The sequence below is a fragment of the Podarcis gaigeae genome, assembly GCF_964106915.1.
Source record: "Podarcis gaigeae genome assembly, chromosome: 1".
NCBI classification, from domain to species: Eukaryota; Metazoa; Chordata; class Lepidosauria; order Squamata; family Lacertidae; genus Podarcis; species Podarcis gaigeae.
The window spans coordinates 96,639,776-96,662,901 of NC_139678.1; the positions used below are offsets into that span (position 1 = coordinate 96,639,776).

Genomic DNA, 23,126 nt, shown 5'->3' on the forward strand with positions numbered 1-23,126 from the left:
AAAGATTTGAATGTGCCATCTATAATTCTTTTCCTGGAGTATCTAAAATAAAATATAAGAATTCCAACTGTTTGGTTGGTAGCCTGTGTCCACAAAATGACAGCAGTGAAGATCTGGGTTTCAAGCTACTATTAAATGATAGCTATAAGAAATATCATGCTATGCACGGCTGTTAGATGTTGTATCGCCATTGTCGGATAATGTTTCCTTGGGCTATGCTGACAGCATAAAGCATTTTTCCCCTCCAGTCTGAATGGCTGAGATTTTTTTTTCCCCCAACAAAGAAGAATTCAGAAGCTGTGAACATTCTGCAAACTCTGGGAAATTTGGGGGCAAGTTCATCGTGAACAAATGTGTATTGTTGTGCTAAGTGTAGTACACTGACTGATAGGACCTGGCATGCATCACAGAAAGAGGAATAAAAGGGAGTCTCTGATAAGCCTTATGATAAGCACACTGAACCACACGAAGGCATTTATATGCTGTGATGGAGACTTAAATGAACAGGCATACTCAAAACAGGAAATGAAACAAGCTTTCCTTCAAGACTAGTCTGCTGAATTATTATTTTTAATCCTCAAATTTGCTAATTTTTGCTTCAATATGAAGAATATGTTAAGAAAACATGTATAGATTCGATAGAAAGAAACTTAATATAAATAGAACAACCCCACATCTAAAATTCTCAGGCTAAACCAAATTATATATACATTGGAGAAAGAGCTGTGGTGCTTCCTGAATGGACATTTCTTTCCTTTTAAGTCACAGGAATTTTAACTCAGTGACACTTTGAGAAGCCCAACAACATCATCAATGTTATCCACTGAGATCATTTTGTTCAAAGCACTTGATGAGCCCCGATTTAAAGCTCCAAGCAAGAAGACAGCCATTGTGACAATAAAGCACGTTCACCCCAGACTACCTCTGCAAATGTGTATGGAGGAGAGCTCTCCCTCACAAATCTGATTCTATAAGCAACCTATTTCCTTCAAACTAAAAGGACAATTTTCATGAATTTTTTTGTCATTGTCAAAATGCACTCCGCTTTTGGGTGATTGCTTCAAAAGGGGATAAAATGCTTTGGGAAAAGAAAAGAAAGCATTGCAATGATTCTGAATGAGTTTTGTTTTCCCTCATTGGGGTCAGGGTTAGAGAAATCTGCTCACATGTTAAAGCCTGTCTGGTTGATGAGGCCACAAAGGCTAGGCCCATTCGCTCTCACCACTGGATATGTAACATCATTATATTATCCCATTATCTTTCTAATGTGTGTGCTGCTGTTAGTATGAGTCTAACAGCTTCCCTCCTAAGAAAGTGTTTACCACACTTGCTGAGGAGAGACATCCTGAACATTTTGAACAAGTTTCAGGTCATGAAAATGATTGCCCAGATAATCAAAGTGAGCCAGGGTTTCATCTGAATGGTGTTCCCTTTTAATTTCCAAAACTATTCAATCCTTACACAAAATGTATAGCATTTTGTGCAACTGAAGTTTGTGAGGTCTTTAAATGTCAGTTATATGGAGCAGTCTAGCCTAGAGGCTTGATAACTCTGGTCATGATATCTATTTCCAACAAGAATGCAGCACCCTGAAGCTGAGGCTCCAATACTTTGGCCACCTCATGAGAAGAGAAGACTCCCTGGAAAAGACCCTGATGTTGGGAAAGATTGAGGGCACAAGGAGAAGGGGACGACAGAGGACAAGATGGTTGGACAGTGTTCTCCAAGCGTGCTCTGGTCCATGGGGTCAAGAAGAGTTGGACAACAAAGCTACCCAAAGGCAGTGTGGGTTGCCTGGGCTTTTAGTGATAATGCTGCATCCATTAGCATCTCCAAACAGAGCTCTTCAGGAACTCCTGTCATTGATCATTCTGTGATTTAATCCCAAAGCCGAACTCCATGATCAGCTGAAGCAGCTACCAGTAACACCTCCTTATCTGGGCTGAGCTTTATTCTAGTGGTTCTCATCCAGTCTTAATACACATGCACAAACAAACTGAACTTTTAAATTCTTCTTCAATAATTCACATTTAAAACTAGTGTTAGAACTTCCCTGCACTCATTGGTTGGAAAGACAGGACATAAATTAAATAAATGTATAAAACAAAGCATGGAAGCAAACAGAACATTTCAAAAGCGCAACTACCAGACAAGCCTAGTCCACCACAAACCAAGACTTTATCTTTGTTTCTATATGAGGACTATAAAATGTCTGCTGCAGTGCAAAACAGAATATTATATTTAGTGGACCATTACTACCTTTCCTGAGCAGACTTGTCTGAGCAAAAATTTTCATCAGGATTAAAGCTCAGTCAAGGAAGGGATGAAAAACACATTAGTTGCATATTTATCTTGCAGCATTATTCAAAGTTTAAATTACAGAGCGACACAGCCATTGTTCAATGCATTTAAAAACAAATAGTGCAACTATTGCATTTTAAAACTATTCATTACAACTGGATCTGCCTGGCTCGGTAAATAAAATGGAAAGATATTTCTGTCCTGTGTGAGACTAAGGAGACATTGAACTGATGGCAGTCATTTTCTATGCTGTTGACTTCACTACACCTTTTTTTTCCAGTCAAACCACTATTAGAGCAGTAGAAGTTCACCCTGAAAATATGTAATCTCAACATCATCCAAGTGTTTCCATGAACTGTTCTTTTTAGACATCAATGAATGTTCACTTACAAGATAAAGTATCAAATGAATGCAATCTTACTTGGTTCTTTCATTTTCTTTCCAACATACTTCTACACTGAAATCTGACGTGTGATGATACGACAAGGGCATTCCCCCATCTATGAGCTTGCCTTTATATTATTTCTTTGATGTCCTCAGATTACAAATCCCTCTTTTGAGGTTTCTTTCCCCAACTTGACTAGTGACCTTCAAACATCTGTGATATGAGGAAGTGAACATATGGATGCAGGTAATATAATTACCATTGAAGCTAAAACTTTTGGTGAGGTCTTCGAAAGACCTGTGGCTCATGAAATCCTTAATGCCAGCAGTCAGTCCTTTATTTATAAAAAGGCCATCTGGAATTAACACAATTAAGTTAATTATATTAATTATCTCAAATTTATATTAACGGAAAGAAGATAAGTATCTCTCAGAATCCATCAGCTGTTATATCAGCAGACACAGTGGAGTTGGGTCTTGCTTTTTGTTTTGCACTCCTTTGCTTCCCATATGTACAATTTGGGAGGTCAGTGGTAAAGCACATACTTTGCATGTCAGAGATTCAAACCCTGGAATCCTTGGTTAAAGTGGTGAAGGCTCACCTATGGCCCTGAAAAAATTGCTGGACCAAAACATCTGTCATACCTAATAAGTGGCCATGTTGGCTGGGGCTAATGGGCGTTGGAGCCCCCAAATCTGAAGGGTCACAGGTTAAAGGATTGAGACTGAGCTGACAAAACTGGGCTAATCTGCAAATGGTTTCAGCTAGTCTAAGGCCTCTGTTCCTAGCGATCTCTTGGGAAGGGCTGTGGCCACATTCACACCATACATTTAAAGCACTATTATATTGAGAGTTGTGAGAAGGCCCCTATTTCCATCACAGAACTACAATTCCCAGAGTGGTTTACCTCTTTCCAGGGAACTCTGGAAACTGTAGTTCTGAGGAGAATAGGAGCCTTCTCACAACTTTCAGTGCTCCCTAACAAACTACAGCTCCTAGAATTCTTTGGGGGAAACCATGACTGCTTAAAGTGGTACCAAAGCACTCTGACTGTATGATGTGAATGCGACCTAAATCCTTCACATGCAAAAGGTAGGGCAGGAAAACCCTGGGGAGTTGCTACTAGCCATTATAGACAATACTGAGTTATATGGGCTTGCAGTTTGATCTGGTATATGGCAGCTATGTTACCATTTTGGAAAACTTTGAGAATAAATGTTAAAGGGACAAAGAAAACAGAATCCGGGGCTGTTTTCTCTCTGCTGTGAATCTAGCCCAGGAACTTGGCTTTATAACTGCTGACTCTCAAGTCTTTTAATTGAGAGCTTTTACTTCTGTTTCACAGTGCCAAGATCTTAAAGAGATATAAAATGTCTGTAAGCAACTGCACGCAAAAGGAAGGGCAGTGTAAAACTGTTCCTATAGCAACAGTTCTGATAACGGTAATAGTCTATTTAGCCTGAAGGTAGAGGTGAGTGAGACTATGAGACGTGTAGAATAAATGCCTATATATATATATATATATATATATATATACACACACACACACACATATACATACAGACATTCATTAAAATTTAGTTACTACCTGAATATTACAGATATTATTAAACATATATGTCCAAGGAAAAAAATGGGAGCAGTACAAAAAGCACAGGAAAATGGGACTTGAAGAACATTTAACAGGAGTTAGAGACATGGCTGGCCATGTTAAGCTTTTTAGGCATAAAAGCCCTTCTTCTGAGCAATTCTAAAAGCTTCTATCAGCACAATTGTTTCTCAAAAAGCCAAAATATTTGTTTAGGAAATCTAATCTATTTATCAGCACTTAAGATAAAAGAATTTGTTATGAGAATGATAAAATGTGGAAACATGTCAAAGGTGAAGGTAAAAACACTCCATCTATGAAAAAATTGTAATGTCAGCCTCAAGTCTTCAGTTTGTTTGACTGCGGCCTTCAGAGTTGTCTGAGGCGAAGAATATGAGAGAAAGGAAACTTTGAGACTGTATAAGAATTAACTGAAAGAGGTGGCCCAACAAAACTATTTGAAATGTAAGTGCCTGATGATCGAAAGAGGCCGGGCTTTCCTGTAGGGCCTTGCCAGGTCTCCTTTAACACTCCTGAAACTGACTTAAGGTGCTGAAGGAACCTTGGCTGCTGGAACAGATAGAAACTGGTTGAGATGAGCAAGTGCCTAAAGTAAAGCAGTGAGTTGCATAATGTATGTCCTGGGGAGGAACGATCGATCAGAAACTCACATTGGCTTAGTCCACACAAACAGCAAGTCATAAAAATTGTTTCTGCACCGCAGGTAAAAACAATGTGTAATAGAATCTTTCCTTGTGAGAAAAATAAATAAATAAAGTCCTGTGCAACCAGAACTAAAATATCAGGGGAGGGGGGGCGGAACTATGCCAGCATTCATTTCCTTTATACATAGCTGGTGTTTTGCTTTCCTTTCCCTGACTAAAATTAGAAAAAGTATGTGTCAGGACTAGAATCTGAGGGTGTGCAACTGGCTGCAGGGGGGAAGAGAGGAAGAGGAAGTTCTCTTGCACAAGTATAAGTCTGTTCCACTTGCTCAATGGCAGTGTTGGGTACAATGTTTAGGCTTTTCAAACAAATACCGCCATCTTTGATGGGGCTATGGCACTTCACTGGATGTTTTCCCAGCAGTAATATCATGAGTATTCATACATTGGCTTCTTTTTCCCAATTAAGAGGCAAGGCTTCTCCCAATGTCTGATGGTGCCAGGGTAGGCAGCACCATAGACACAGTGGTGAGGCAGCTGTACAGAGGAGGTGCAGATACAGAGGGAGGTTGTGCTCACAGATCTCATTGGGGAGATGCGTGAGGAAAGCGAGCTAGTTGAAGGGAACCCCTACCAATGGTCGAACCCTCCCCAGGATCCTCATTATCAGGCTGCCCCAATTCTGGCAGACACTTCCCCATCCCACTGGATCCTTTTCAAAGGTCCAGGACAAACCATCAGTTTGCACCATCCTGGCTCTGCCAGCCCATGACAAGTGCTTGTTGAGATATAAAAAAGTCTTCACCTAGTGCCCTCAACAGGGGAGGGTGATGCCTGATCTCAGCTGGGAGGTAGTTCTGGAGCTTTGGGAATGCCTAGAGAGCATCATTTGACACTGCTGGACCCTTCAGAACCTGAACTTTTCCTCCAGGCTTTTTTGAGAAGGTGCTTTCCTCAAGCACCCTTCCCACTTCCTCACAGCAATCAGGCTGCTCAGAGCGAGCAGTCTCTGTCCTCCTCCATTGTTCACCTGCAGATCCGGAAGTCCACATCCATACATCTTTTCTATGCCCTTCTTTTCCTGTTCCTCTCCTACTGCTTTCCAAAAACCATTTCCTCCCACTTCATGTTAAGAGAAGGTGCTCAGATCCTCTGCCCTACTGTGAAACCTAGATCCCAGGACACATACTATGTTGAGTGAAGATCTCCTTTCCTTCACTCTCTGGCACACAAATCTTAAACCTAAACATGCCTCCTGCAATGCTGACATCCAAATTGAGCATTGCACGAAGCCCTAGTGCTTTAGTGACTTAAGCATCCCTCCTGTTGATAAAAAGAGACATTAATTTTAATGTCTACCATTTTCCATTTCAAATTCATAAAGGTAAAGGTAAAGGTACCCCTGCCCGTACGGGCCAGTCTTGCCAGACTCTGGGGTTGTGCGCCCATCTCACTCAAGAGGCCAGGGGCCAGCGCTGTCCGGAGACACTTCCGGGTCACGTGGCCAGCGTGACATCGCTGCTCTGGCCAGAGCCAGAGCCGCACACGGAAACGCCGTTTACCTTCCCGCTGGTAAGCGGTCCCTATTTATCTACTTGCACCCGGAGGTGCTTTCGAACTGCTAGGTTGGCAGGCGCTGGGACCGAACGACGGGAGCACACCCCGCCGCAGGGATTCGAACCGCCGACCTTTCGATCGGCAAGCCCTAGGCGCTGAGGCTTTAACCCACAGCGCCACCTGCGTCCCTTCAAATTCATACATGAATGCTATTGCTAAGCAGTTTATACTTGCAGAGACACTTAACAATAATTCACCCCAAAATTGCACAATCACAGCTGTGTATTGTCTGTACTGGATACTTTTCTTACAGTAAAGAAAAGCTACCCCACTTCCCCAATTTCTATCTCAAGGTTGCTGCTGAAGCAAGAACACATTTGAAGCCACTTCCTTATTCAGCACCCTCTTCCTAAATGTGTGGTTTTATTTTTAATTTACCTGAAATTTACTAAATGCAAAGTTAAACAGAAATAGCCGTCAATATTTTTCTATGTATTTTATCCATACAATCCACACAATATCCATGAATCTGACCCATTCTTTCGTTTGTCGATTCATTTATGAATTGCTGGTCCTATAAAAGGAGCCTAGGGCACTGTACAAAAGAGTTAGCAACATAAAAAACTGCATACAGTCACCCCCCAATCTGCCCCACAAAAAATGATAAAATAACTAAACCTTTAAAGCACAGAATCACTTCATGCTGTTGGGTGTATTAGACAACTAAATATCAGTCTGTAAATTTCATAAAATACATGAAATTAAAGGTCTGAGTAAATAAAAACGCCTTGAACTGACATCTAAATGCAAACAATGAGAACAACAACCCTAACTCTAGAGAGGGACCCCATTGAACAGTATTATTATTATTATTATTATTATTATTATTATTATTATTATTTATATACCGCCCTATACCCAGAGGTTTCAGGGCAGTCCTGTGTCCAGGATGAATGGGCCAGTGATCTTTTTATAATATTCTAAATGAACTTGCATCAGTCCAATGCATGTCTGATTAGGTGAATTTGCAGTTTAAAATGTAAGCAGCACAGAGAAAGTAATAGAGGAGAAAACCAACACAAACATGCAAGAAAAGTTAATGGAAAGTAGTTTCATTTCTGTATATATCCATGACTCCTGCATAATTGGTCAGTTGCCAAATAGCTTGGTACATGATATATTTTACCCAATTTCAGGCAGGATGTGTTTCAAGTGCAGTGTGTTTTCACCATATTTTCATGTTTTTAAAAGACATCCAGTTTGTTACATTCCATCCCTCAGCCAAAATTTCCTCCACTAATAGAAATAGCAAGAGGATTGTCCATCCATCTTATCCATTGTCTGACTTGCCTATTCTGTCTCCTAAGCGGAACGAATGATGCCACAATATGTGTTCAGTGTGTCTTTGCCGCTTACGTTTTAGAACGGTGGCAAAGCTGTGCCCATTAAAACACAAGATGCAGTTCATGCAAATTCTGTCTTTTTCCTCTTCACACCCCGTGATATAGTGTCACGTCTTTAAAGTGAAGGACTCCTATGGAGGAGAGATGGGTTCCCCTCGACTCTGCTTTATAATTAAATCATAAATGGGATTAAATAGAATTCCATGGGAAACTCCCATCCACTCGGTGGGAGCATTTTGCTTCCTCGCAACCAGTACTGTATGCATGTCGCTCTTTATCAATAAATACTCTTGTGCTTCAGACATCACACATAAGACATCACACATACATGTCAGTGTCCCTTGTCACTCTTTTTATGTGCTGCTTTCTAATCTAGTGTCTCTTTTAAAAAACATGGTTGCATTGTGCAGTTATTCAGAGGAAATTATTACTGCCAGATGCTTATGCAAATATAAACTGCTAAGCATAACATCCGTGTTTGAAATGGATTTAAGAATGCAAATTAGCAGACATTAACATTAACATCTCTTTTTATAAACAGGAGGATGCTTAAGCCACTGAACAGCATAGCTATGCCATGGAGAACTTGTTGACTCCAACAGGAGCTGTAATCTGTACTATTTGTCTGTGCTGTATGGCTTTCTTCTTTTTCTTTTAAAGCTATCTTAGGACCAAAGTAGATGCAATGCCCAAAGCCTCGTGTTGCTCTGCTTCTGTTTTCCTAAATAATATCTCTATGTTTCTCTAGGTCCATCAGCTTTGCAAAGACTGAGGCTGCTTATCAAAGGAAAGAAATGGTGTTAGTGAAAGCATGTCTCTAAATATGAATTGTTCCTCTTTTCCCTATAATCAAAGTGTGTCCAGTGGTGCTGGCATCAGTTTTCTCAGCCAACCACACCATTATCTGTTTCATTGGGGTGAGTAAAAGTCTTGTATGTTTTTGACCATATTTCTGACCTATTTGTAAGGCAAATGTAGACTATAATGTAGACCATGGCTTGCTGGTTAAGATGTAACCACAAACTATAATTTTCAGCAAATCAGGAACTGGAGCAGGAAAGACAGCTTATGCATACCTGAGGCTCATTGGCTTGTTCATACAGCACCAAACTAAGGTTTGTCATTACATCTGAACTGAAACACTGGTGTGAATTTTATGCCCTTTCTATAGACAATCAGCAGATTGGATAGTTGCAAATTGCCATTATCTGAGGCCTATATCCATTACCTTTTTGGAAAAGTATTATAGCTCAGTGCCTACAAAGAGCTGTAGCTCAGTGGCAGATCATCCAAAATCCAATCCCTGACATCTCCAGACACGGCTAGGAATGTCTGAAGTGAACCCCTGGAAAGTCTCTTCTGGGATGGAACTAGATGCCAGCCTTCCAAGGTGAATCTAGTCCTTTTTGGAGAGTTGGTTTCAAAGGGTGGTGCTGGGAAACTGTCATTTGATGCCTTGGCAATTAACTTATGCAGTGTCTTGTAGGGTTTTGCCTTGTCCTCCAGAGTCTCTGAAAGACATATTCAGCCCCTAGACCTGAGGTTTCCCCACCCCTTTGCTACAGCACAGCTCCTTCCAGTGCTACTAAAAAAACAAAAGAAAAAACCCACTCAGTTGCAAACCCTATTGCGGGAGTCCAAGGTGGAGTTCTGGTATCACTCCTCTGAAAAACTGGAGCAATGCTTGCTAATACAGAGAAAAGTCACAGCATGGTTCTTAAAATGTGATAGATAGTTTAGCCCAGCTCAGCCCTGGCATTTGTTTACAGTGCTGGGGCTCCAAATGGGTTATGGGTATAACCCAGAGCTGGTGCTGAGTTCTGTTCCTTCATCAGTGAGTAATTATAGGGACTGTCCCTACATGATAGCTATTAAGGGAAAGGGCTTTGGGGACAGTTGGTATTTCCTGACAGTGCTAGCATCTTTTCTTTAGAAATTACATGTATCTGTATTGCAGCAGTTCCTGCATCAAAATGTAACACAAGGAAAATGGCCCTTTAGCCTAGACACCACATACTCCCAAGATTCAGGCCTCATCCTTGTTACAGCCACAGAGAGAAATCTAACTGCTCCTTTGCCAGTGTCTGTTTCACCAGAAATGTATTTCTATTCCATTTTAATGCATTAGTGACTTGCTACTGTAGTTAGAGACCTCTGCAGTAAATGAGCATACAATAAGATATTCTTGCAAAAAAATGGGGGGGGGGAGAGAGAGAGAGAAAATCGCCTGCAATTTCCCACAAAAGCCATCAGTGTGTTTGGCACCAATGTAGCAATTTTTACAGGAATTTTACATCCCTCCCTCACTCCCACTCTTCTGTGCCACTGTGAAACTGGGATAATGGTACTTATCTTCCTATCAGAGATTGGTGTAACATTATGAACATTACTGGAAAGTTTCACACAGCAGGGGGTGGGGAGAACCTCATTAAAACTCTTCAGCTCATAAAAAGAAAAGTTAGAGAGGGACACAAGTCCAAACCCTGCCCTAGATTTCTGTGCTTCACACATGGATAAAGAAAAGTATATTTATATCGGAAGAATAATACAATGCAACCAAATTTACCCCACCCCCCTACCCCCACCTAATACAAATGCCACAGGTGGTTTATTTATTCACTTATATTTCATGGAATGTTTGTACACCATCTCAATATTAAGTCCTATTAACCACAACAAGAGAGCTAAGCTATCCTTCCAGTTTACAATGACAAGTTACTGTAACAAGACAGTGTAGTTTTCCAGTTATCTTGAGCTGTATAGTCAAAGCATCAAACATGGCTTAATGTGAATTGACACCAATAGTAATTCAGACCTCATAGTTCTTTAAGATATTGAAAACCACTTGAAATTTAGAATTATAGCCAAGGAACACACTCAAATAGGTTGCTCAATGCAGTGGAAAAATGCCTGGAATGGGTGTAGGGCACAGACATAACTTAGAGGTGAAGCAGCAGCGTTCGCTATTATGCAGCGATTGCACATAGATAATAAAGCATTGTGGAGCAGATATTCAGAGAACTGGCCTTTCCCATTCCTGTTATCTATTTCTGGAAGTCGAAGCCATATATATTCATTATTTGTCTTGGAGTAAAATGTATTTTCAATGTAATGAAAGAAGAGAAGAAGAAGAGTTTGGATTTGATATCCCGCCTTTCACTCCCCTTCAGGAGTCTCAAAGCGGCTAACAATCTCCTTTCCCTTCCTCCCCCACAACAAACACTCTGTGAGGTGAGTGGGGCTGAGAGACTTCAAAGAAGTGTGACTGGCCCAAGGTCACCCAGCAGCTGCATGTGGAGGAGCGGAGACGCGAACCCGGTTCCCCAGATTACGTGACTACCGCTCTTAACCACTACACCACACTGGCTCTCAAAGCGCACAAATAATCAGGAAGTGTCCTCCATTGAACAGAATTAGACTCTGAGACAGACTAGGGGCTGCACAACTGCTTGCCTTGCTCGCCAATCCCAGCTACTACACCCTTAGCTTGGCAGCTAAGTGAGATCTTATTCAGATACATCATCTAATGCATGAAGGCTCAATTACATGTTGCACTGTAGTTGTGTGTAATGAGGCCCCAATGCCCAATTCTTCCCTTTAAAGTGCTATTGGGAGAGAAAATGCTATGAAGCAAAGAAGCAGCAAAGGAGAAGGGAGTGCTTAATTTCCCCCTATAGCAGCCTGCACTTCCTCTGAAACAGCCCCATTGCCAGTTCAATTCTACCCCTGTGTATTTGGCAGGATTTTGTAGTGCAAACATAGGTCCTAAACACAAATGTGAGCAAGCAAGTGAGGGGTGTTTCAGGTGAAGGTTTACACTTTCCCTTCCCTTCCTTTTCTTCTTCACTCTGCAACAGGTGTGCCTAACCTGTGCCCTCCAGATGTATTACTGAATTACAACGTCCATCAGCCTCAGTCAGTATGGTCAATGACCAGGAGAAATGGAAGTTGAATTCAGAAACATCTGGAGAGGAACAGGTTAGCGCCCCCCCCCCCGGCCCTTTCTCTATACCATCAGCACCTAGAGAGATGGGGCCATCAGGGCCTCCACAGTGTAACATGTAGCTTTGCTCCTCAGTGGTGATAAAGCCCTTCCTCTTGTAACGTCTGAACTAAATAGCATCCCTGTGTGATAGTCTCATGCTTAAAAAAATAATAAAGTTAGCTTGGATATGAACTGAACACAAGGAAGCCAGGTATTCTTGGCTGACTGAGCTAATTGACTCCTCCTGTACAACCATCTAACCTCCGCTTCCTAATACTTAAATCCTCAGAGCAGTTCTAGGTCTTCCAGCACTACATCTGCTTCCAGCTTTCACTTTCAAACTTGACACAGACAAATGCCAAGGCCTGCTTAGCTGCATAAATATCCCATTGTGCTCTCAGCATGTGCACTGCATGTCATGTAATGAACACAATCCTATCTAAAATATGTGGATGCACAGGGCTTATACATGGTGGGATGGCCACAATTAGCTGTGGCTCCTCATAAGTGTCTGCCGCGTCTTTACAAATAAACATACCCTTCAAAACAATTCAGTGCTCATTGTGTGGATACACATCACACATGCTTGCCAAGGAAAGTCTGAAAACTAAAAGCAAGTTGGCAGATCTGTTCAAACCCACAGCAAAAACCCTCACATCTTCCGTTCTATCTATATATGTCTGTGGGCCATAGCTTTCCGAAACACAGGAATACACGACTGCATATTATTAACAATGATGGCCAAAAGGGGAAGTGTTAAATAGCCACCCTTGTGACCTTCTAAGAGTTTCCCATATCTGATAGGGGATTAGTAAAATACTTGGCAGGTTTTAGAGATCACCGAATTGCTTCTCTTTTTATGACTGGGACAAGGGAGTAATGAAGTCGTGGTGAAGTCATTCAGCAGGTTTAACTCGGTACAGCTGCATCTGTAGAATATTAAATGCAGTTTACTCCATTTATTCCTCCCTGCCCCCACCACAAATATCCATTTGCAAATCTTCCTTACGTACATAGGACCAGGTCTGTATTATTATGGAATGCTTCCTGTTTAGATTACAAAACGTGTGTTTTTTTAAGGAAAAAGAAAAGATATTTATTTTACAGACTGTTATTTTGATAGACATCTGTTTTATTCCTCCTGAGTCTCAGATCTTGTTACCTACTATAATAGATACTGCTAATCTTAGAAACTCTGTAAATAAAAAGGTAAATGTTATTTTTTTTAATGTATACAAATGCGTGAACTCACATCCTTTTTAAAAGGATTCCTCAGCCTGAGGTTTATGTGTATGTTATTGGGCTCTTTTTATACAGCCTCAGCATGGATAACAATGCTTATCAAGCAAACTGAGTATAATCTATACAATAAAATATCCATCAACAGTTTGCACTATCAACTATCCTCAAATACAACCCATTTTTAAAGGGACATGCCTCAAACTTTATGAGCTTGTGCCTGTATTTAAGAACATAAGAGTCTGCTGGATCAGGCCAATGACCCATCTAGTCTAGCATCCTGTTCTGACAGTGGCTGCCCAGACGCCTATGGAAAACTCATAAGCAGGATTTAAGCACAAGAGCAACCTCCCCTCCTGTGACTTCCAGCAACTGGTATTCAGAAGCATTGCTGCCTTGAATTGTGGAGGCAGAGCATAGCCATCAAGTATTGAGAGCCCTCACCTCCATGAATTTGTCCAAACCTCTTCTCAAGCCATCTAGGTTCAAGCCATCCTCTTTTCAAGCCAACAGGCCTCTGTGAGCAGGCTCCATGGTTTAACTATGTGCTGTGTCAAGAAGTACTTTCTTTTATTTGTCCTGAATCTTCCAACATTCAGCCCTTGGGGTGACCAGGCAACACATTTTTGAGATGGGGCTCTTCCAGCTGCCTTTGGGTCTTCAGTTTGGGCAGGATTCTCTGTGGGATCCCAAGCCTTTCAAAGAGGGTCTGACACAGACCCAGAGCCAGCCTTGTGTTTGAGGATAATATTAAGACATACAATAATTTCAGCCTTCCTGTTCTTTATGATCAGCAAAAGAGATCAGGAAGTTGGTGGCCAAACCAATCAGGGATACATGGAGTGAAGGGGCCCATAGCTGAGCCTTCTCAGCATCAGCTCTGAAACTCTAGAACAGCGGTTCTCAATCTGTGGGTCCTCAGATGTTGTTGGACTACAACTCCCGTCATCCCTGAGCTCTGGCCTTGCTAGCTAGGGGTGATGGGAGTTGTAGTTCAACAACATCTAGGTACCCACAGGTTGAGAAAGGCTGTTCTAGAATGTCCTCCCTACAGAGATGCCTTTAGGAGGCAGGTAAAGATGCACCTCTTCTGCCAGGTCTTTGCTGGAGAGGAAGTATGGCACAGAATTGTAGATTAATGCATATGTTTACTAATATTGTTGTTGCTGTTTGAGTTTGGTGTTTTAACTGCTTGTATTATATTGTGACATTTTTAAATTTTCAAAGCACCCTCTGTAGATATCACTAAATAAAATAAGATAAATTATGAGCACTTAGGTTATCTGTTCAGCATAAGAAAGGTCAGTGCCAGCAAGGTACCAACTGTAACACAACATTAGCATCAGTGGAAGCTCCTAAACAGGGCCCATAATTTGGAAGCCCGGGTTGAAACTAGCTAGTATGTAATGGATCAAGGGAAACAGCTTTTGCAGTGATTTCACAATAGTTCAGCTAGGGAGTTTCCTATAAATTCTTTCTTCTCCTGTCCTGCTATCGGAGTGATACTCACTAGGGTGAGATATGCAGGAAGCAGCTCTGTTGAGCATGGCCTCTTCCTCACACTGGCAATCTACTGCCATCTGGTGGCAGTTCATAATCACGACACACTAAAGCGATCGTTGCCATTTAGAAATGTTTTAGAATGTATTGCTCTTTTGTCAAATATGTGCAACTTTCCATACATTGCAGTTTTAGTCTTTATTTCACACACTTTCATATACATATTGCCTGTATGGATACACTGGGAAACCTGGTGTTTCCTTGAGTGTGGTATCATAGGATTTCCTTGTTGGCTTCTCATAGGACAGAGGCATTTGATTCACCACTGTGCAAATGAAGATGTTGCTGCGAGTGGCCCTCTGAATCAGCAGGGCTCTTCATATGCCGCGTTGCCCTGTGGAGTGATGTCAAGTTCAGCACTTCAGGTGACACAGTCCCAGCCTGGCTCCCAAGCACCCAGACATGTCAACCAGATAGATGCCAGTAAGTCCTTCGTCACTGGTGAACAAGTCTATGAAGAAGAACACTAAAAAATCTCTGCAATATCAGGAGCCATGCAGGTATGTGCATTGTGGCCTTTTCTTCAGCCCTGTATTTATTGGCACCATAGACAATCTGCGTTCCAACCACCCTGTCAGCTCCTTTGCTATCCACCACTTTTCTTCCTTTTCCATCAAAACACCCCTGTTTTAACCCAGGCATTTGATGGCTGAAAAATGCTGCTCCATGCAACCCTGGCATCATAGGCTGAGAGAATGTGATTGGTTTTAGAATGGTTTTAATGATGTGTTTCCTGCCGAAGGCACCTTTGGGAAGAAGGCGGGATATAAATGGAATAAATAATAATTACCAAGAGGCATTGGTGGGAAGCCTGGCCCATGGACCTAATTAGGCCTGCCAAACCATTTCTGGCAAACTGCACCCAACTTTCAAGACCCCATTATATGACATCAGATGCAGGAAAATGGCTGCAGAGGCTGAACCATCAGGAGCACACTCCAAATTCTTCCTTTGCGGACACTTTTTGAAATTGGCCCTTTTTTCTGTTGCCCTGAACTGCAGAGGAAGAAGGTGCCAAATTCAACAAGCACTGGATCTGGGCTGCATAGGAAGTATCGGTAGCAAGAGCATGCTCCCAGTTCCCTCTTTGCAGCTGGGGCTGGAATCGAAGAGTCAGGACTGCAAAGGAAGGCTCTTCTTTCGCAGGCCCTGCTTGAACTTCAGTGGCTTTTATTACTACTACTGCTGCTGCTGCTTCTTTTATGAATCACTTCCTATGAAGCATCTCAAAGCAATTCCACACGACACAAGGTTATTGGTGGGCTGGCCACTTCCATTTCTCACTTTTTAAAAATTCTCCCCCGACAAGCATACCCTTTAGTCTGGCACCGCTATTTCCTGTCTGGCCAATCGGGCATATGTCAGGTATATGAAATCGCCTTACAGTATCATTACTCCAGTTAGCCCAGTATTGTCTGCTCTGACATGTAGCGGCTTCCCAAGATCTTCAGACTGTCCTACTACTGATGAGTGACTCTTTTCACTGGAAGGGAAGAGACTTTGGGGCTGTCTGCAAGCAAAGCATGTACTCTCCACCACTAACCCAAAAGCACATGCAAAGCCGCAGCAGTATAGCACCTCATGCACAGATAATGGCCTAAGCAGCTTTATTTCCCATCTAACAAATGACTAAAAATGAGTTAATTGAGACCATATATTCATGAATACCACCCCATGCATTTCTACAACATATCATGGTTTTCACTTACAAAAGTTATTTTTTAATTTACTGAAGTGGAACATTTAGAATATAATTGAACAAATGAGATATGCAATCATTAGGTCTAATATTACCATCCATCGTGATGCTTTCTTCACTGCCCTGGCTCCTGTGTAGATAAAAAAAGTGCTTCCAAAATGCAGAAATTTTAAGGCATCCAGAAAATTGGTATCTGGTACACATGTACTAGGGAAGTCGGAAAATTAAGTCAGAAAAATAAGATACTGTTACATCTAATGGTTTGTATAGCAGCAAGAAGTGGATATTTGTAAAGTGCTGTTGTGTCTAATACTGCACTTCACACCAGCGGCGTAGCGTGGGTTGTCAGCACCCGGGGCAAGGCAAGTAATTTGCGCCCCCTAACCCGGGGCAAGGCAAGTAACTTGCGCCCCCTACCCCCTAACCATGGTCATTAATACTGACGGCTCTACTCTGGGGCAAACTCCGTGGTGACTACTGCCCTCCGTGGTGTTGTTTTTGCAATTAAAGGACCCCTGCCTCAAATAAAGCATCTTGGGGATTGGGGACTGGGATTTGCCAAGGGAGCTGGGAATTGCAGTTCAGTGGCGGGACAGGGGGAGAGGGTCCCTTCCGCGTCTGGGTGCCGCGGGCCCCTTTGCGCCAAGACGCGCGTCTTTGGGCGTCGCGGCGCAGCCTTCTCGGTCTCCCTCCCCGGCCGGCTAGCCCCGACGCGGCTTCTTTCTGGCGCGGGGAGGGGGAGCCTCTGGGGCCAGTGCGTCGGCCGGCCTCCGGCGCGGGTGGGTGGGCCCCGTCGGGGCGGGTGGGCGGTCTTGGCGCGCAGGCACTAGAGCGTAGGTGGCTCCGGCTGGGCGCTTCATTCACCGCCGGTGGCGCATTTGGCGGGCTGCGCGCATCCAGACAGCGACCCGAGCCTGGGCGGCGTGGCGCTTGGTGCCGGAGCCTCCGCCCGCAGCGCCGTCGGGAGACCCGGCCGGAAGGAGCCTCGAGCCGGCTGTCGGACGCGGCTGAAGCAGCCAGGGCGGCATGGCAGGCAGCGGCTCCTCGGCGACTCCGGAGGCAGCGAGCGCGCCCCCCCCAGAAGTTGCGCCCGGTGCGGCCGGCCCCCCTTGCACCCCCCACGCTACGCCACTGCTTCACACAGAGCCAGAGAAATACTAATCCCCGGGCATCAATGGCACACCATCTCCTCTCTACTGGCCTCCACTGGCAGAGAGGAGCGCCACTGAGAGAGAGAGCTCCATCCACCTGAAAGCTCTAGAATGAGGCATTTAAAGGTGGGGCACTCTGGATTCAGAGTCCTGTGGATCCCCCAAGGGACCCACTCCTCAGGCCCCTCACATATAGCAAGCCAGCCTGGCACTGGCACAGTAAATACTGGGCAGGGGGAAACATACCCCACTGCCTGGTCCTGCATGGCCCTCTTCTCTCCAGCTCCTTCTTAGGACCGCTCTTCCCCTTACCAACTACTTACAGTGGGGAGGTTTGCTTGCTTCTTATAGGTGTGCTCAAGTGTAGTGCAGTAATATACAGACAACCATGACTTGCTTTATCTTACTCTGGGGCTGCTGTGCTGCATAGTTTCACCCAAGAGCTGCTGCAGTTTTGTTACTACTTCCTGGTTCCTAGAAGCTGATGGTCTAATTTATCCTCAGTCTTCAAAGTTTATTCACAATGATAATGTTTTTCCAAAGAGGGCAATAAAACATTTCACACACCCCCACCCCCCTGTTTCTGCTTCTCTGGCATTATTATCCTTTTTAAAAGTCTAAATCAAAGTATGATAAAATAAAATCTAAAAATAATAATATTGAAGTCCATAGGCCAGAGTCCAGTACAACAGACAACAATTAATTCAAACATTAATCTGCTCATGAATTAAACATTGAATAAATAGCCACCGATCACAGTAAATATTTCCACTGTTACACAAAAAGATCTGATTACACTGAACTGAATTTTGTCCAATTTTTTATGTAACACCTAGCATCTCATTTCCTTCTTTAAGGGAAAAAATTTTCTCTCTTTTTTTTAATGGAAAACTACCTTGCTTTTAAGCCCTATTGTTGTATACAATTTCACTCTTTGAAATCAAAATTAATCCCTTCTATGCACACACGCGCGCACACACACACTCAACACATGAAACTGTAGTTTTAGCTGTTTGGCTACAGTTTATCCCACAATGACAAGCAAACCCTAAAATACACTGTAGCAATCTGATATTATGGGGATAAATGAAAAACCACTCATAATAAAGGGCTGGAGCAAGACCCTATACTTAAAACTTTCTCTCTCCATTTCTCCTTGATGTATTCCAGCAATAAACAGCCATACATTCACAATAGAGTGAGTATAAAAACATAAAAAGAGCTCTGCTGAATCAGGCCAATGGCCCATCTAGTCCAGCATCCTGTTGCCACATTAGCCAACCAGATTTCTGTGGGAAACCCACAAGCATTACATGAGCCCAACTACACTCTTTTTATGTTATCCAGTCAACAAGTATTCAGAGATAGACTACCTCAGAATACTAGTTGCTGGGGAATGCAAGCATCACTGGGGGTAATATATAGCCACACTGCGACTAATTTTATTAATGTATGAAAAGGTGCTGCTATTGAAACATACACATTTTGAAATGGATGTAAACAAATAGTATACGAAAATTGCAAATATCAAAATATGCACTCAATCCTTGGATTAAAAATTGAAATCCTTAAAACTTAAATCTGAAAACTATAAAGCAAAAGCAGGGAAGATACAGGAACCCTCTAGATGGGTGGTGTGTGTGGATGTGTGGGTGTTCTGCAACATGTCATTGATGCAATAACAGTGCCTTAATGCTGGATTCATATTGGGCCATCCACACATCATTCTGCTTTATTACCTATTCTGTGAAGCTTTCCCACTGCTCTCACATTATTGCCACCCAGAGAATGCACAATAAAACACTGCATGTGTAGTTTCTGTAGGTGCAACCCGGGACCCTGTCTTTCAGGGTTCCTGATTAGAGCCACTCAATTCAAAAGGTATACTGGGCATGCATGAGGTCAGGGCCATGAGGCAAGGCATCATGCCATGGAGTCCTCTGTACATGTTCAGTAGTCATGGTCATAAGCACTGCCCAACCCTGTAAACAGGACACCTGTACTTTACTCTGTCAAAATGAGAGGACTAAAATGTGCCAAAATGGCCAAGGTATTTCAGTCACCTTTCCCCATGCATTGTCTGGTCACATGGCAGTGGAGCAGGGCTGTGCATCCCTGCAGCTGCTTTCTCTAGAAGGCCATGAATTTTAGAACAACTGTATGTGTGACACCTCCTGTGTGGGATTGAGTCCCAATCACATGGAAGATCATGTGTATGTAGGAATGTATGTATTTAAGCTACTCTTTAGGCCTTTGTCACATGCTCAAAATTCAACTAAGCAGCTAGTGTTTTGCAGACACAGCCCAAGTGCCCAGTTCCATGGAAGGTCAAGACTCATGGGGAAGGCATCTAGTGTCCAAACATCCAATACGAAGCAGAGAGCCCACAAGACCAAGACCTTGGTCAGCTCCAAGGGAGCACTACCAGATAAAGCATCCTCCTCATAAGGCAGCTTCAGGTTACAGACCTCGCTAACCCAGAAATAGTACCTCGGATTAAGAACTTTGCTTCAGGATGAGAACAGAAATCGTGCTCCGACGGCGTGGCAGCAGCAGGAGACCACATTAGCTAAAGTGGTACCTCAGGTTAAGAACAGTTTCAGGTTAAGAACGGACCTCCGGAACAAATTAAGTTCTTAACCCGAGGTACCACTGTATTAAACTTTGAATTTCATAGACTTTCTCCCTCATCCCTGTCAGTCACCTAACATCAGGTGAATCTGCTCCTAACTGAAGTAGTGCACCTTACATTTAGCACAAAATTTAAACAGAATTGAATTCATGCAAGCTGTGCTTGCAAAGGAACAATTGGGTATGTCATTTAAAGTTGGCATCAAAAGCAAGCCCACAATTACTCCGTTGCAAGCACAGCTTGCATTCGGTAACATTTAAATTGGGTGCCAAATGCAAGCCACATTGCTTTCAGCAGACATTGGATCCACTTGGGAGTTCCAATTAGGAGTTCCCAAGTGGATCCAACCCTAGCAGTGTGGCTTACAAAAGCCTACAAAAGTCTGGCTTCACCAGTTTTCTTTTTAGAGCAGCTCTTACTGATTTGACTAGCTGATATTTTAGTGTATAGCTATTATCAGCATCAGATGCAATATGTTTAATATGGGATTCAGATTGTATTGTTCTTTGGTTTTGTTGCTGTGACCTGCCTTTTGTTTTCAAATAAAAAGTGAGCTGAACATTTTTAAAAAAGTTAACATACAAGCAAAATTAAATACAGTGGTGCCTCGCAAGACGAAATTAATTCGTTCCGCAAGTCTTTTCGTCTTGCGAGTTTTTCGTCTTGCGAAGCACGGTTTCCCATAGGAATGCATTGAAAATCAATCAATGCGTTCCTATGGAAACCGCCTTCAGACCAGGTTTGGGGACAGTCTGTCCCCTGACCTCTTCTGAAGGCCGACGGGGGGGGCGAAAGTCTTTGCTTCCCCCCCCTTCCCTGGACAGCAGAGACTTCTCCGCTGTCCTGGGGCGATTTTAAAATGCTGGCGGGCGGCAGCGAAGCCTTCGCTGCCGCCCGCCAGCATTTTAAAAACCCCGGGACAGCGGAGGACTTCTCCGCTGTCCGGGGCGATCTTAAAATGCTGGCGGGCGGCAGTGCTGCCGCCCGCCAGCATTTTAAAATTCCCCGGGAAGGCAGGCAGGGGGGACAAAGACTTTTGCCCCCCACCCGCCTTCAGAAGAGGTCCAGAGGCCTCTCCAAGCTGCGGATAGCAGCCTGCTGCCCCGCGCGAGGGGCAGACATTCGCAGCTTGGGGAGCCCTGCAGGACTTCCCCGCAGGGCTCTCCAAGCGGCGAATGTCGGCCCCGCGCGAGGGGCGCTCTGCTTAAGAGCGCCCCTCGCGCGGGGCAGCAGGCTGCGCACCTTCCCCTCTGTTCCCGGACCTGTCCTGAAGGCTTGCAGTGGGAGGAGGGCTTTCCTCCCCACCGCCAACATTCAGAATGCTGTTCTGAATGTTGGCGGTGGGGAGGAAAAACCCTCCTCCCACCGCAAGCCCCGGGAACAGAGGAGAAGCGCTGCGCACCTTCCCCTCTGTTCCCGGACCTGTCCTGAAGGCTTGCAGTGGGAGGAGGGCTTTCCTCCCCACCGCCAACATTCAGAATGCTGTTCTGAATGTTGGCGGTGGGGAGGAAAAACCCTCCTCCCACCGCAAGCCCCGGGAACAGAGGAGAAGCCCTTCGCGCCTTCCCCTCTGTTCCCAGACCTCCCACCGCAAGCCTTAGGACAGGTCCGGGAACAGAGGAGAAGGCGCGCTGCGCTTCCCCACTGTCCCCGGAGATTTCCCTATGGGCTTTCGTCTTGCGAAGCAAGCCCATAGGGAAATTCGTCTTGCGAAGCCGCTAAAAAATCGGAAAACCCTTTCGTCTTGCGGGTTTTTCGTTTAGCGAGGCATTCGTCTTGCGGGGCACCACTGTACAGACTTTGGATAACAGAATGAGAAAACCAGTGCTGAAATCATGCAGCCAGTTTTCTTAAGTACAGATGCTGCTAATCTAGACTTTGGCTGTGTTAGAGACTTTCCTCTTGAACAAGACTCAATATCCTGTCTTTTGGGGATTCCAATAAAGACTCCTCTAAATTGAGGGGATTGTGGTAATGGATCCAGTGCTCTCCCTTGATTTCCTCCCTCTTGCCACTAGCCAACTGTGCATTTAGATTATGCAGACAAGTATGTGAAGAGGAGCAGAACAAGCTGGGGGTTAGGTCCCAGTGGAGCTAGAGACATGGGATGGACAAAACAGCAGTGGTAACAGCCAAACAATAATCTATAGCTGATGGCATCACCTGAGACAAGCTTGTGATCCAGTTTTGAAGCATATAGAGGTACGGGCAAAACAAGAGATTAGCAGCTCCACTCAGAGATAAATTGCTCAGACTGAGGATGCCAAGACTATGAGAGTTCCCACCGTCTCCCTGGGCCACCTGATTCCTCTGGGCTCCTTGGTTGCACTCTTCCTTCTGTCAGAGTCTGTTTGGAGTCCTGCTGTGAAGCAGCAAGACTCTGCTAAATCAATCCCTCCACCTGTCAGCTGGCCTTGTAATGCAGAAAGCAGGGATCCCGTTCTCTGATTTGGTTTCATTGAATGACTGCTAGACTGGAAAAAGGGAAAATATGAGCTTCCCAAAATGGGAAGCATGAGTCACTACCCAGGGCACTACAGTCAATTTGTGGCCGTTGTTTTTAAACTGCATTGTGTTGCTTTAGTTCTCCAAATGATGAAGTTTTTCTCCAGGCATGTTCACTAGATTTCTTTTGATAAAGAGAAGCCAGAAACAATCCTATGGTTGTCTTAAATTCATTTTATTTCTCTATAGATAATGTGGCAACATGCCCTGCTGACTTTAATGGAACTCTGATTCAGCCCAGATTCACAATGCTGGAGGCTGATGGGAAGGTGAAGCAGCCCTCCCTTATTTCAACATTTCTGGTACTCTTCACACTTGCTACCTGTGAACCAGATCATCAAGTGGAAAGGCAAATAAAGACCAAAGAGCAAGCCCAGCGAAAGGGCCTCTGCTGAGAGGAGCACCAGCTGCATTATACGATTATTCTCTCAACTCATTACTTGCTGGCATTACTGC

At 43.8% G+C, this 23,126-nt stretch overlaps 1 protein-coding gene across 3 annotated transcripts in view; it reads right to left on the reverse strand.

The window, feature by feature from the left end:
• The window catches only part of NCKAP5 (NCK associated protein 5), a 610,895-nt gene that overhangs the window by 573,653 nt on the left and 14,116 nt on the right, over positions 1-23,126 (reverse strand). The window lies entirely within an intron of this gene.